This window comes from Cebus imitator, unplaced genomic scaffold (assembly GCF_001604975.1).
Source record: "Cebus imitator isolate Cc_AM_T3 unplaced genomic scaffold, Cebus_imitator-1.0 Scaffold38, whole genome shotgun sequence".
Classification (NCBI taxonomy): domain Eukaryota; kingdom Metazoa; phylum Chordata; class Mammalia; order Primates; family Cebidae; genus Cebus; species Cebus imitator.
This window is the reverse complement of record NW_016107353.1, coordinates 9,050,050-9,062,351: the sequence shown is the minus strand read 5'-3', so window position 1 is coordinate 9,062,351 and position 12,302 is coordinate 9,050,050. Positions and strand designations below refer to the sequence as shown.

Here is a 12,302-nt window from a genome sequence, read left to right as displayed (position 1 = left end):
TTGACCAGGATGGTCTCGATCTCTTGACCTCGTGATCCACCCGCCTCGGCCTCCCAAAGTGCTGGGATTACAGGCTTGAGCCACTGCGCCCGGCCTTATGCGCTTTTCATAAGCTCCTGAGAAGTCGTGTTTCCCCTTCCCCAGCACCACCTCTCCCTCCCTGGCCATTCCACGCCCTGACCAGAGGGGCCACTGCGGTGGTGTCCAGCCTGAGCCCCCAGGGGCAGGCACAGCAGTGCAGGCCCAGGGCATCCTTGACAAAGTGGGAGAAAGGCAGCTGATGAGACCTTTCTGGGGGCAGCCCAGGCCAGCCCGCCAATGCTGGGCACCTCACTGCTGGGGCAGGGAAGCCCTCCTGGGTGTATCTCCACATCCCTTGTCTTGAACACCTCAGAGGACGGGAGGGGGCAGAGCCCTACTTTCTCCACGCTAGAAGAAACTATAAATGGACAAGGTCTTGTCTCGGCGCCACTCCCTGGCTCAGACCTCTTGCTGAGTCTGCGTGAGTGGCTGTGAATGTGTATGTGTGCCATGTGTGTGAGCCAGTGTGGGGGGTGTGAATGTGTGTGTGTGTGAGTGTGTATGTGTGAATGCATGAAAACACGTGTGAGCATGGGGCATGTGTGAACGCACGTATCGGTGTCTGCAGTGTGTGCATGACCTATGTGCGGGAGTGTGTGGGAGGTGAGACTGTGTTGGTGAGTGTGGATGGGTGTGGGTGGGCTTGCCGACAGTGAGTGTGAGTGTGTAAGGAGGTTCCCCAGCCTGCCTTGCAGTTGATCCTGGTGCTCTCCTAGAGCCGTGGTTGGTGGGATGCAGAGATTGCTTCTGGCAGGTCCAGGATTCTGGAGCTCTTTCTCCAATTGCCTAGAGTGGATCCTTCGTGGCTAAAAGGGCTGATGGCTTCCTGCCTTTGCCTCCTGCCTCTGACTTCCATCCCATGAATGTGCGTGAGCCTGCAAGTACACACAAGCACGCCATGCAATCACTGCCTGTGTGACCCTGTGGGACTCTGTGGCACTGACCCTAGGCCCCAAGCCGCCAGTCTGAATGGTGCATGTGTCAGTGTGGCTGGCAAGGGCAGCTTTGGCCTCTCCAGATGCAGGAGACATTAGCCTTTGAGTTTTGTCAGGACTTTGAGTCCCTGTCGGGCTCCAACAGGGACACTGGTCTGTGGGCAGGGGTTGCCTTGAAGCAGAGAGCACGGTGTGGCCCCCTCAGGAATCAAGCCCACTGCCCTGGCCACTGAGGCCTCTGCTTCCTCTCAGCCCCACATGGGGTATGTCTGGGCTCTGGGGGTGGGAAGGGCTGGCCCACAGAACCCCCAGCAGCTTCTTCCTCCTCTTTGGTTTTCCAGCTAGAGGCTCCTGTACACCAATCTTCATGGGCCTAGGTGGGTCCAGAAGCCAGGACTTTGGCAGGAGAACAGAATCCCTTTTGGGTTCAGGAAGGGTGACAGGATCCTGGTGGGGATGAGTGTGTCTTGGTAACAAAGCAGACTTTCAGCTGAGTGGGTTCCTGGGGCCTCAGCTCAACCCTCTGACCACACAGAGCAGAGGTGAAGGGCTCACTCTCTGGGATCACACAGATCAGAGTTCAAGTCCAGCTCTACCACTCACTGTGCTGTGGGAAATTAGACAATTTACTTCATTGCTCTGAAGCTCAGTTTCTGCAACTGTACAATGACTATGATACTATTTACATCGTAGATGTGTTATGAGGAGTAGCCCGTCTTTAGAAGCATCTAACATTTGGGACATGGAGAAGACCAGTGACTTGTGAGAACTGTGGCAGGAGGAGCCTGGAGGGCAGACATGGGTGCCTCTGTGTCTGGGAGGCTCTAGACACCAGGCAACTGCATCCCTCTTATTCTCCCCATGCCTCACCCCAAATATACTGGCCTGGGGTATCCAAGCTAGAAGGACCTTGGACAGTACCCCCAACTGAGAGAAGTGTCAACCTACTTCTCAGACACAGGGCTGGGACTGGAGTCCTGCCCTCCAGACTTGGTGGAACTCTGCAGTGATTAGGAGGAGACCTCCTGGAGTCCCTCAGATCCAGATTCAAATCCCAGTTCTACTACATCATTTCACCTCTCTAATCCTGTTCTCTTGTTCCTAATATGAAAATAATACTAGATCACATCTTGGAGTCATGCTGGTCAATATGGTAGCCACTGGCTATGTGTGGCTATTTATTTATTTATTTATTTATTTATTTATGAGCCGGAGTTTCACTCCTGTCACCCAGACTGGAGAGCAATGGCATCATCTCAGCTCACTGCAACCTCCGCCTCCCGGGTTCAAGTGATTCTCCTGCCTCAGCCTCCCGAGTAGCTGGGATTACAGGTGCCTGTCACCATGCCTGGCTAATTTTTGTATTTTCAGTAGAGACAGGGTTTTACCACATTGGCCAGGCTGGTCTTGAACTCCTGACCTCAGGTAATCTGCCTGCCTTTGCCTGCCAAAGTGCTGGGATTACAGATGTGAGCCTCTGTGCCCAGCCATGTGTAGCTTTGAAATTCAAGTAAAATTAGATGAAATTTAAAATGCATTTTCTTAGTTGCACTAGCCACATTTCAGATGCTCAACAGCCACACATAGCTAGCTACACTGTTTTTGGGCGGTGTGGACAGAATATTTCCATTATTTCAGAAAGTTCTATGGGTAAGTGTGGCCTCCTAAGGTTATTTGTGAAGACAAAATGAGACAATGCAGATCAAGCACTGGGCTCAGAGCCGGGCTGTGCATCAGTGATGCTGACTGTCACTGTTATTATCAGGGCCTCCTAAAGGGTCCTCCTCCCAGCTAAGGGTGGCCTAGAGATCAGAGCATTCTTTGGGACCACAGCCATGCACGGTGACACATCCCTTTGAGCACACTCTGAGGATGGAACACATTGATCAGGATATTGAGGCCCAGAGAAGCAAAGTGACTTTCCTGAAGTCATATGAAAGAACAGAGGCCAGAATCCTGTTTGCTGACCCTCACCGTGCCCCATCCTACTTTCCCTGTTCACAGGCACTCAGAGCTGGCGCACCAGGATTATATTCTTTAAAAAATAGATTTTTAGAACCTGCCTGAGATAGAGTGAGCCAGAACTCACAGGGTATGGCCTGAGGGTTGATTTTTTGTTGTTGTTGTTTGTTTTTTTGAGACAGGGTCTTCCTCTGTCATCACCCATGCTGGAGTGCAATGGTGCAAACACAGCTCACTGCAGCCTCAGCATCTGGGCTCAAGCAATCCTCCTGCCTCAGCCTCTTGTGTAGCTAGGACCACAGACACCACCATGCCTGGCTAATTTTTAAATTTTTTATAGCGATAAGGTCTCACTTTGTCACCTAGACTGGTCTCAAACTCCTGATCTTAAGCGATCTTCCTGCCTTGCCTCCCAAAGTGTTGGGATTATAGGGTGTGGGCCCTTGCTCCTGGCCTGAGATCTGCCTTTTCACTGAGAGTTCCAGATGCTTTTGATCTTTAGCCAGGTTGGGGCACAGTGTGAGGGGAACCCTCTCTCCTCCATCCTCTGCCAGGTCTCAACAGTGGGGACTCATCACATGCACCAGCCTCCCAGGGTGTGACTGGTTCAGGCCCTTGGTGGGGAAATAAGGAAGCAGAGGCCTTCCCCCATCCCCGAGGCTCCCATGAGCTGGCTTCCCCAGCGTGCCCTTCTTCCTCCTCGCCACACCCATCAGAAATCCTCGGGAGAGGCAAGTGCATGGGGACCTTGGCCTGCTCCCACTGGATGTGCCATGGTAGCTGCTTTTGCCAAGGTGGGTCAGGCTGGGGCTGAGGAAGCCAAGAGAGCGCCCAGGCCTCAGCACAGGACTCCCTCAGGGACTGTTTTTGGCCCAGACACCTTGATTTTTCCTCAAGCAGGTTAGCCCTCGATGAGAGAGCCAAGTCCCTCCAGCTCTGGCTGCCAAGGAGGCCCCACAAGATGGCCGCCGGCCAGCCCTTAGTGTTATTTGGCTCGGGAGGACTGCTCTCTCCGACAGGAAGTCTTTAATCTCCACAACAGTGGTAATCACGAGTTCAGAGAGTCCAGCTTCCCATTCCAGGGAGCTCAGTGGGATTGGCAATCCTGCCCTTTGCAAAGAGAGTCCTTTCATCTGAACACACCAAATGTCTTGTCATCCTGGGGCCTGGGAACAGAGACAACAGGGCTGGCATCTGCCTCCTGTGTACGTGCAGCTTAGCTGTCGCTCTGAAAACTGGTGAACGAAGCAGGGCTGTAGGGGCTTACGCTGGGTGGGCAGCTGAAGGACCTATAATCACTGAAGGTGGCCCTTTCCAGAGTTTTCCTGGTCTCTACAACTGGCTGCAGACCTGCCCCATTCCTGTCAGGAAACTTGCAAGAATGGGGATTCCCTTGGGATGGGGTGGGAATTGTGTCTGCTCCATCCTCTGCTCAGGGCTTGGTAGATCCCAGCGGAAGGCTCATCACAAGCACCAGCCTGTTTCCCCTACCCCAGAGAGCAGAACCCAAGGAGACTCTCTTCTGGCTGCTGCTGAGAGGGGAGTGCAGGCTCAGGGGACCCACTCCCCAGGGAAACTGACATGGAAGATATTTATAGAGGGTTAAACCACCCTTCAGGGTGCATCTACTCCTTCACTCATTCATTCAGCATGTCTCTACTGAAGCCTTCTTATGTTTATAGCCCCTGGGAAACTGTGGCAAATAAGAGACACAGTCCTTGTTCTTGTGGAACTTACATTCTTATAGGGGAGTGAGGAGATAGAAAATAAGTAAATAAATAGGTATATATCTATACACATATATACATATATAATGCAATATGGGTTAGAGAAAAGGGCTATGAAAAAAATTAAAGCAGACTACAGACGGGAAGGGGAAGGGCTACTGATTTCATTTTAATTTTTTTTCTATAGAGACAGGGTCTCACTATGTTGCTCAAGCTGGTGTCAAACTCCTGACCTCAAGCCTCCCAAAGTGCTAGGATTACAGATGTGAGCCACTGCACTCAACCAAATGGCTATTGTTAATTTCCCCAGCCAATGGCACTTGGGGAAACCAACTGAAGAAGGACTCATCTCACCTTTTCAAGGATGTGTGAAAACACCCTTGACTCACCATTGTCTCCACCACTTGTAGCATCTTAGAAACCAAAAGTTATGCCTGGGCACAGTGGCTCACGCCTGTAATCCCGGCACTTTGGGAGGCCGAGGCAGGTGGATCACTTGAGGCCAGGAGTTTGAGACCAGCCTGGCCAACATGGCAAAACCCTGTTTCTACTAAAAAAAAAAAAAAAAATTAGCCAGGCATGGTGGCAGGTGCCTGTAATCCTAGCTGCTCGGGAGGCTGAGACACGAGACTTGCTTGAACCTGGAGGGTGGAGGTTGCAGTGAGCTGACATTGTGCCACCATACTCTAGCCTGGGAGACAGAGCGAGACATCTCAAAAACAAAACAAAACCAAAAGTTAAAATACCCACTGGAGACTCCTTTTCCGTCTCTTCACAATTCCCTCTATATATTCCTTTCCTGGGAGTTCAATATTCCAGTATCTAAATTTACCAACCACAAACCACAGAACTTTTGTGATGTAATAGAAATTAGCAGGTAGACGTTACCTCTGTTACCTTTAAAGCCACTTCAGTCAAACCTCGGGCTGACAGGAAGCTCTGCTCACACGGCCATGGGATTGATGGCAGGAAAGTGTCCCCTTTAGGCTCTTTTAACTTCCACTCTCCTGACCTTGGAATCAGCTCACTAGGCTCTCTCCTTTCAAAAGGATGGAGGTGCACAGGTGTCATTACGAGATAGGAAGGGCTGACCTGAGGTCAGTCTGCTGGTTCTGATAATGACGGGTACCATAGACTGATAGGTGTTCAGTCAGTGCACACAAGGCCTTCCTTCGTCAGGAAGGCAGTGGGTGTGGTGGACCTAGAGGCAGCGAAGCGGCTAGAATCCTGGCTGCCCTGTGGCCTGGAGGTGGCGTGGGCTTGGGAGGCAGGCAGGCCCAGGCACAGTGCGGCCACTTTCCAGGCTGCCCTGCCCCTCCGAGCCTCAGTTTCCTCACCTGTAAAGTGAGGACCTTTAACTTCCTTAAAGAAACTGTGAGACCAGGAGCAGTGGCTCATGCCTATAATCCCAGCACTTTGGAAGGCTGAGGTGGGTGGATCACCTGAGGTCAGGAGTTCGAAACCAGCCTGGCCAACATGGTGAAACACATTCTCTATTAAAAATACAAAAAATTAGCTGGATGTGGTGGCAGGCACCTGTATTCCTGGCTACTCAGAAGGCTGAGGCAGGAGAATCACTTGAACCTGGGAGGTGTAGGTTGCAGTGAGCCGAGATCACGCCATTGCACGCCAGCCTGGGCAACAGAGTGAGACTCTCTTTCACCAAAAAAAAAAAGAAAAGAAAAGAAACTGCACTCAAGCCGCTAGCATCTGTTAGACACTTGATAAATGACAGTGGCTACAGCTCCTTGGACAAATAGCTTAATCACTCTCAGCTTTGATTCTTCATCTGTGAAAGCGAGATATCAATATATCCATCTCCTGAGGTCATTATGGGGATGAGATAATATGTGTGAAACCGCCTGTCACAGGGCTGGCGCTCAACATGTGTTTATCTACACAGGGAGCTCGTCCCGGAGTGAGTCAGTGGCTGGGAAGTTGTGGAGAGGGGCATTCCTAGTGGCTGAGCCGCCCTCCACATTGCCGGGGATGCAGCCCTCTTCCCTGCGCCCAGCTTTGTCAATGAAGAGGAAGTAAGAGAGGGGATGAAAGTGGGGGAAAGAATTTTCTGGATTTTTTTGCTGCTTTAAATTCTGGCTTCAAAATTAGCCGGGCATAGTGGCACGTGCCTGTAGTCCCAGCTATTTGGGAGGCTGAGGTGGGAGGATTGCTTGAGCCCAGAAGGTCGATGCTGCAGTGAGCCAGGATTGCACCACTGCATTCCAGCCTGGGCAACAGAGTGAAATGTGTCTCTTAAAAAAAAAAGAATTCTGGCTTCAGAATTGGAATTTACAACACTGGTAATATACCAGCTAAACAGATTATATACTCAGAAGAGGGTGGGGTGGCACGAGACCAGGGTTGCTCAAAAGTGCAGTCTCACAGCCTCCACTTCCCCTGCGAGAGGCGGCTGTGCATCCCCAGCTCACCATCAGCCCTTCCATCTGCTGACTCATCCTCACACAGCCCAGCCCAGGACCGCTGAGTGCGTGCAGGGAGGCCTATTAATAGCCTCTTCCTGGGACACTCAGGGTGCCTTTCTCTAAGGCAGTTTGATGACAAGCCTGCTGCCCTACCCCTCATTCTCACCCCAACACCACCAGCGCTCTCCTCATAGACCCAGAATTAACAGTGCTGGACACTGACTGGTACCCAGAGAGGGCTAGAGCTTCCATTCTGTCACTTCTGGATGTCCACCCAGCTGCCAGATGAGAAGCTGTTGGTAGTGGTAAGGTTTTGGAATCTTCGAGGTGCCCAGCCTGCAGGGCAGGAGGCACCAACACCAGCCACTGTGGCCGAGTGTGCACGGGACAGGCTTTGTCGGTCCTGGGCATTGCTCATCCAAGGGCACAAGCAGAACCCAGCCTGGCAAACAGGCCAAGGGCTGCAGAGAGCATCTGGGCTGTGTGTCATGGGGAGGGCCGTGGCTGCCTCTCTGGGTATAGCCTCCACAGAATGACCCGCTTTGTGAGTGTCTTCCACTTCCACAGTGACAGAGTGAAGTAGAATCCGTGGCAGGACAAGTTGAGACCCCCTGGGCAGGCTTAAAGAGGTAAGAAGTGGTCCAGCTTCTCAGTCACTGTGTTGGGAGACTGGCCTGCATGCTCTCCATGGGGACATCTTGCGTGTGTGGATGAATAAGCCCCATATAGTACAAAGAACACATTTTTCCATCTCAGCTTTGTCACTCATTAGCTGTGTGATCTTGGTCAAGATACACTCCTAGCTGGGCCTTAGTTTCCTCAACTATAAAAAGATAGTATTGAGCCTGGATAACGTAGTAAGACCCCATCACTACAAAAAATTTAAAAATTAGCTGGGCATGGTGTTGTGTGCCTGTAGTTCCAGCCACGTGGGAGGTGGAGGAAGGAAGATCTCTTGAGTCCAGGAGGCTGCCATGAGCTATGATGGTGCCACTGCACTCCAGCCTGGGCAACAGAGTGAGACTTTTATCTCAAAAAAAGAAAATAGTTTTGGACAGGGTGAGTCTAAGGTTTCTGCTCTTCCAGATCTGAGCTTCCTAGTTAATATCTTGTGCCTGTTCAGAAAATGTTGATCTGTCCAGTAAATGATAGAAGAGCAGCTAAGGAGATCAGTAGACAAACAGGTGGCGGTAAGAAAAGGGGGAAGAGACTGAGTTGGCAACTTTCTCCCTCTCTCCTTTGGAAGTCCTCCCCCAGCCCTTTCATCAGAAAGCTTTCCTGTGGGTTCCCCACACCCCATCTCCCTGGCAGGGTCACTGCTGCACAGAAAAACAGAGGCCACGGTATGGCTTTTCAGGACCTGAGACATGCCTTCCACCATTAGGCACTGTCAGCTGAATCTCTGCTTCCTCTTCCATCCCCCTCTCACCCACAGTTCTTCCCTTTTCCTCCAATTTCTTTATGCTCAAGTCAGGATTCAGAAGGCTCCCAGGGCATGGGAGGGCTTTGCAAACGAGGGAGAGTGAGGTGAAGGGGGTCTCGGTGATAAACAGAAAGCCTGGCCTGCAGGGACTGGGGTGCTGGGAATGGAGGCAGAGAGGGAGAGAAAGCTTAGAGCAAGAAACCTGTTAGAGGAGGTAACCTCAGCGCTCCTCGTGACAACCATCCAGAACTGCGTGCCCCTCAATGAGTTGTCTGCCTTCACCTCTCCATCTGTAAAACGGGCAGACCTGCTCTTCTGCCTCAGTTGGAAGCATCCACAGCCCCTAAACAGCCAAACAGCCTGCTGATTTTCCAGCCTTGGCAGAGAGGCTGGGGAAAGGGAGGTGCAGCTCTCTCTGGCAGGGATTGTCCCTGGGGACCCAGTGCGACCACGGTTAATTAATGGTTTGATGGCTGGGGTGGGACTAGCCCGGCCCCTAGCTCCGGGAAACCTCAACACTAGTCAAGGGGAATCCAGGCTAAGATGCCCCACCTCAGCCCCCTGAACTTGGCATGCAGGGAAGGTGAAAGTGGCTGAAATGATTTGCTGGCTGGGGCTTCAGACTGCACGCCTATCTGGCAATTGCTTGTGCCTGCGGAAGCCACCTTGCACACGGCCCCTGGATCCAGCTTTCTGCAAAGCCGTGCCAGGAAAACATGGGAGGGGGCGGAGCATCTGGCTGATGAGCTTGCTTCAAGCCAAGAGGGAGTTTTTGGTTCAAAAATGGATTGTCTTTTGCTCTGTTAATATTTCTCTGGCATTAGTTTCCTGACTGTGAAAGGGAGGCTTTTGGCCAAAAATAAGTGTTCACAGAACAAATTGGCCAGTGAGGACTAACCTGACATAAAGAGAGAGGGTAGTTTCCTTTTCAACACGGTATTCACGGTAACAATAAAAATGTAGTCAGCACCAACTGCAGAAGGAGCCACGTGCTAAGAGCACAGATTCTGGAATCAAACCAGTTGGGTGCAAATCACCAGCCCTCTGACTGGTTGTGAGCTGTGACCTCAACTTCCTCATCAGTGAAGTGGGGATATCATAGGTGAGGCTTTCCACAGAGGTGTTTTTAATTGTTCTGTAAAGCAGTTACATGGTAAATGCTCAGTAACTATTATTTATTGTTATCATTTTATTAGAATTTAGTGCCGTCATCTCTATTGTTAGGAAATGTTATCATCTACTTGGGCTACCCTACGTGTGGGGTAGCCTGCTCTGTCTGTGGAATAACCGATAATAATAATGATGATCTAGCTGAAGAGATAAGAAGCAAACATAGAAAAATGTAGATAACAAACTTCTTTTTCTTTTGAGACGGAGTCTCACTCTGTCACCCAGGCTGGAGTGCAGTGGCATGATCCTGGCTCACTACAACCTCCACCTCCTAGGTTCAAGCAATTCTCCTGTCTCCATGCCCAGTAATTTTTGTATTTTTAGTAGAGACGGGGTTTCACCATGTTGGCTGAGCTGGTTTCAAACTCCTGACCTCAAATGATCCACTCATTTCGGCCTCCCAAAGTGCTGGGATTACAAGTGTGAGCCACCACACCTGGCTGATAACAAATATTTAAATAATAAACATTTAAATAGCTCCATATAGCAGCACACAATGGGACAGCCAAATGGTTAGGATAGCATTCTGAAAATGCAGGTGGTCTCACCATGCCCACAGTCCATTTCTAGGTTGCCAGGCCTCCCCTCTCTCAACCCGTATATAAGGGGTACCCCAAAGGGTACTCCATAACCTATCACCTTTCCACAGGTGTTTGGAACAGGGGCAAACACTTGACCCGGTATCTGGCCAGCCATAGGCTAGGCAGGGACCCAGCATGGTCTAATGTAAAAGGGTTAGTGGTTCCCATTGGACTGTGTCCAGGAAGTCTAGTTTGGACCCAGGGAGAAAATGAGACAATGAGCTGAGGCAACAGGAGCTGGAAGGACATCCTGAGGTAGAAGTGGGGACTGTGCGGGGCACAGGTAACAGCTGTCACAAGGGAACAGCAACGGTGACGAAGGAGCTGCCTGTCCACAGAACTGGGATTAGAGCAGGCACACAGAGAGAGCAAAGAACAGCATGTGGGGGCCACCAGAAGGCCTTTGATGGAAGGCAGGAAGGAGCTTTCAAAGGCAGTGGGGAGCTGCCTTTGTTCCCACTGGACTTCTGGTTTGTTTGTTTGTTTGAGACAGAGTCTCGCTCTGTCGCTCCGTCGCCAGGCTGGAGTGCAGTGGCAGGATCTCAGCTCACTGCAACTGCCACCTCCTGGGTTCAAGCAATTCTTCTGCCTCAGCCTCCTGAATAGCTGGGATTACAGGCGCACGCCACCATGCCCAGCTAATTTTTGTATTTTTAGTAGAGATGGGGTTTCACTGTGTTGGCCAGGATGGTCTCGATCTCTTGACCTTGTGATCTGCCCGCCTTGGCCTCTCAAAGTGCTGGGATTACAGGCAAGAGCCACCATACCTGGCTCCCACTGGCCTTCTGAAGGAACTTGGTGAGTTTTTGATCCCAGTGACCAAAGAAGCTGGACAGCTATGCAGAGAAGGCAGAGGCCATGGAGGGCTCCAGGAGCCATGGGGACTTCAGGGGCCGTGGAGGGCTGCAGGGGCTGTGGAGGGCTGCAGGAGCCATGGGGACTGCAGGGGCCGTGGAGAGCTGCAGGAGCCGTGGAGGGCTGCAGTGGCTGTGGAGGGCTGTAGCAGCCTACGGGGGCTGCCCCAGCAGCAGGGAGAGGCTTCTGTCTGGAAAGCCAGGGGGATACCGAACAGGCAGAGGGGCTGAAGGAAGGAGCAGAAGAGAATGATGATGCAATGGAAAAGCATGATGAGGACCTGGGGAAAGGTAAGTAGACTGGTTTGGCTGGAGCCAGGGGCTGGAAGGTCAGAATTTGGAAATATTCAGAAAAATACATTGTGAGGATGCTTTCACTTACCAGTAACAGGAAACCCAACCAAACCTGGATCAAACTCTAACAGGAATGGACTGACTCACGTTTTGGAAAGTCAGGAGGTGTGGCAGGCTTCAATCAAGGCCAATCCAGAGTTCAAAGCCACACCAAGGACTTTGCATTTGTGTCTTTCCTCTCTTCTTCTGAACGCTTTGTCCTGACTCCACCTCCCCGGCTTGAAGCCAAATGAACAATGTGCCAAATGACCAATTTGCCAAAAACATGATTTAAGGAATATACTTTTTAAAAACGGTCAATAAACATGCATATATACACACATATATATTTTGTTTGTTTGTTTGTTTGAGATGGAGTCTTGCTCTGTTATCCAAGCTGGAGTGCAGTGGTGCTAACTTGGCTCACTGCAATCTCCACCTCCTGGTTTAAGAGATTCTCCTGCCTCAGCCTCCTAAGTAGATGAAATTACAGGCAACCACCAGCACGCCTGGCTATTTTTTGTATTTTTAGTAGAGACAGGGTTTCACCATGTTGGCCAGGCTGGTCTTGAACTCCTGACCTCAAGTGATCCTCCCAGCTCAGCCTCCCAAAGTGCTGGGATTACAGGCGTGAGCCATCGCGCCCAGCCGAAATGTGCTTATATTTTTAATTTGATTCAGAAATTGACTTTTGAGGCCAGGCGCGGTGGCTCAAGCCTGTAATCCCAGCACTTTGGGAGGCCGAGGCAGGTGGATCACGAGGTCAAGAGATCGAGACCATCCTGGTCAACATGGTGAAACCCCGTCTCTACT

At 51.1% G+C, this 12,302-nt stretch overlaps 1 long non-coding RNA gene across 1 annotated transcript in view; it reads right to left on the bottom strand.

Annotated features, from left to right (window-relative positions):
• The window catches only part of LOC108301983, a 9,379-nt gene extending 3,644 nt beyond the window's left edge, over positions 1-5,735 (bottom strand). The window contains exon 1 of the long non-coding RNA XR_001824146.1: positions 5,594-5,735. This is a non-coding gene — a long non-coding RNA (uncharacterized LOC108301983). The remainder of the gene's footprint in view (positions 1-5,593) is intronic.
• Between the last annotated feature and the right edge of the window lie 6,567 nt (positions 5,736-12,302).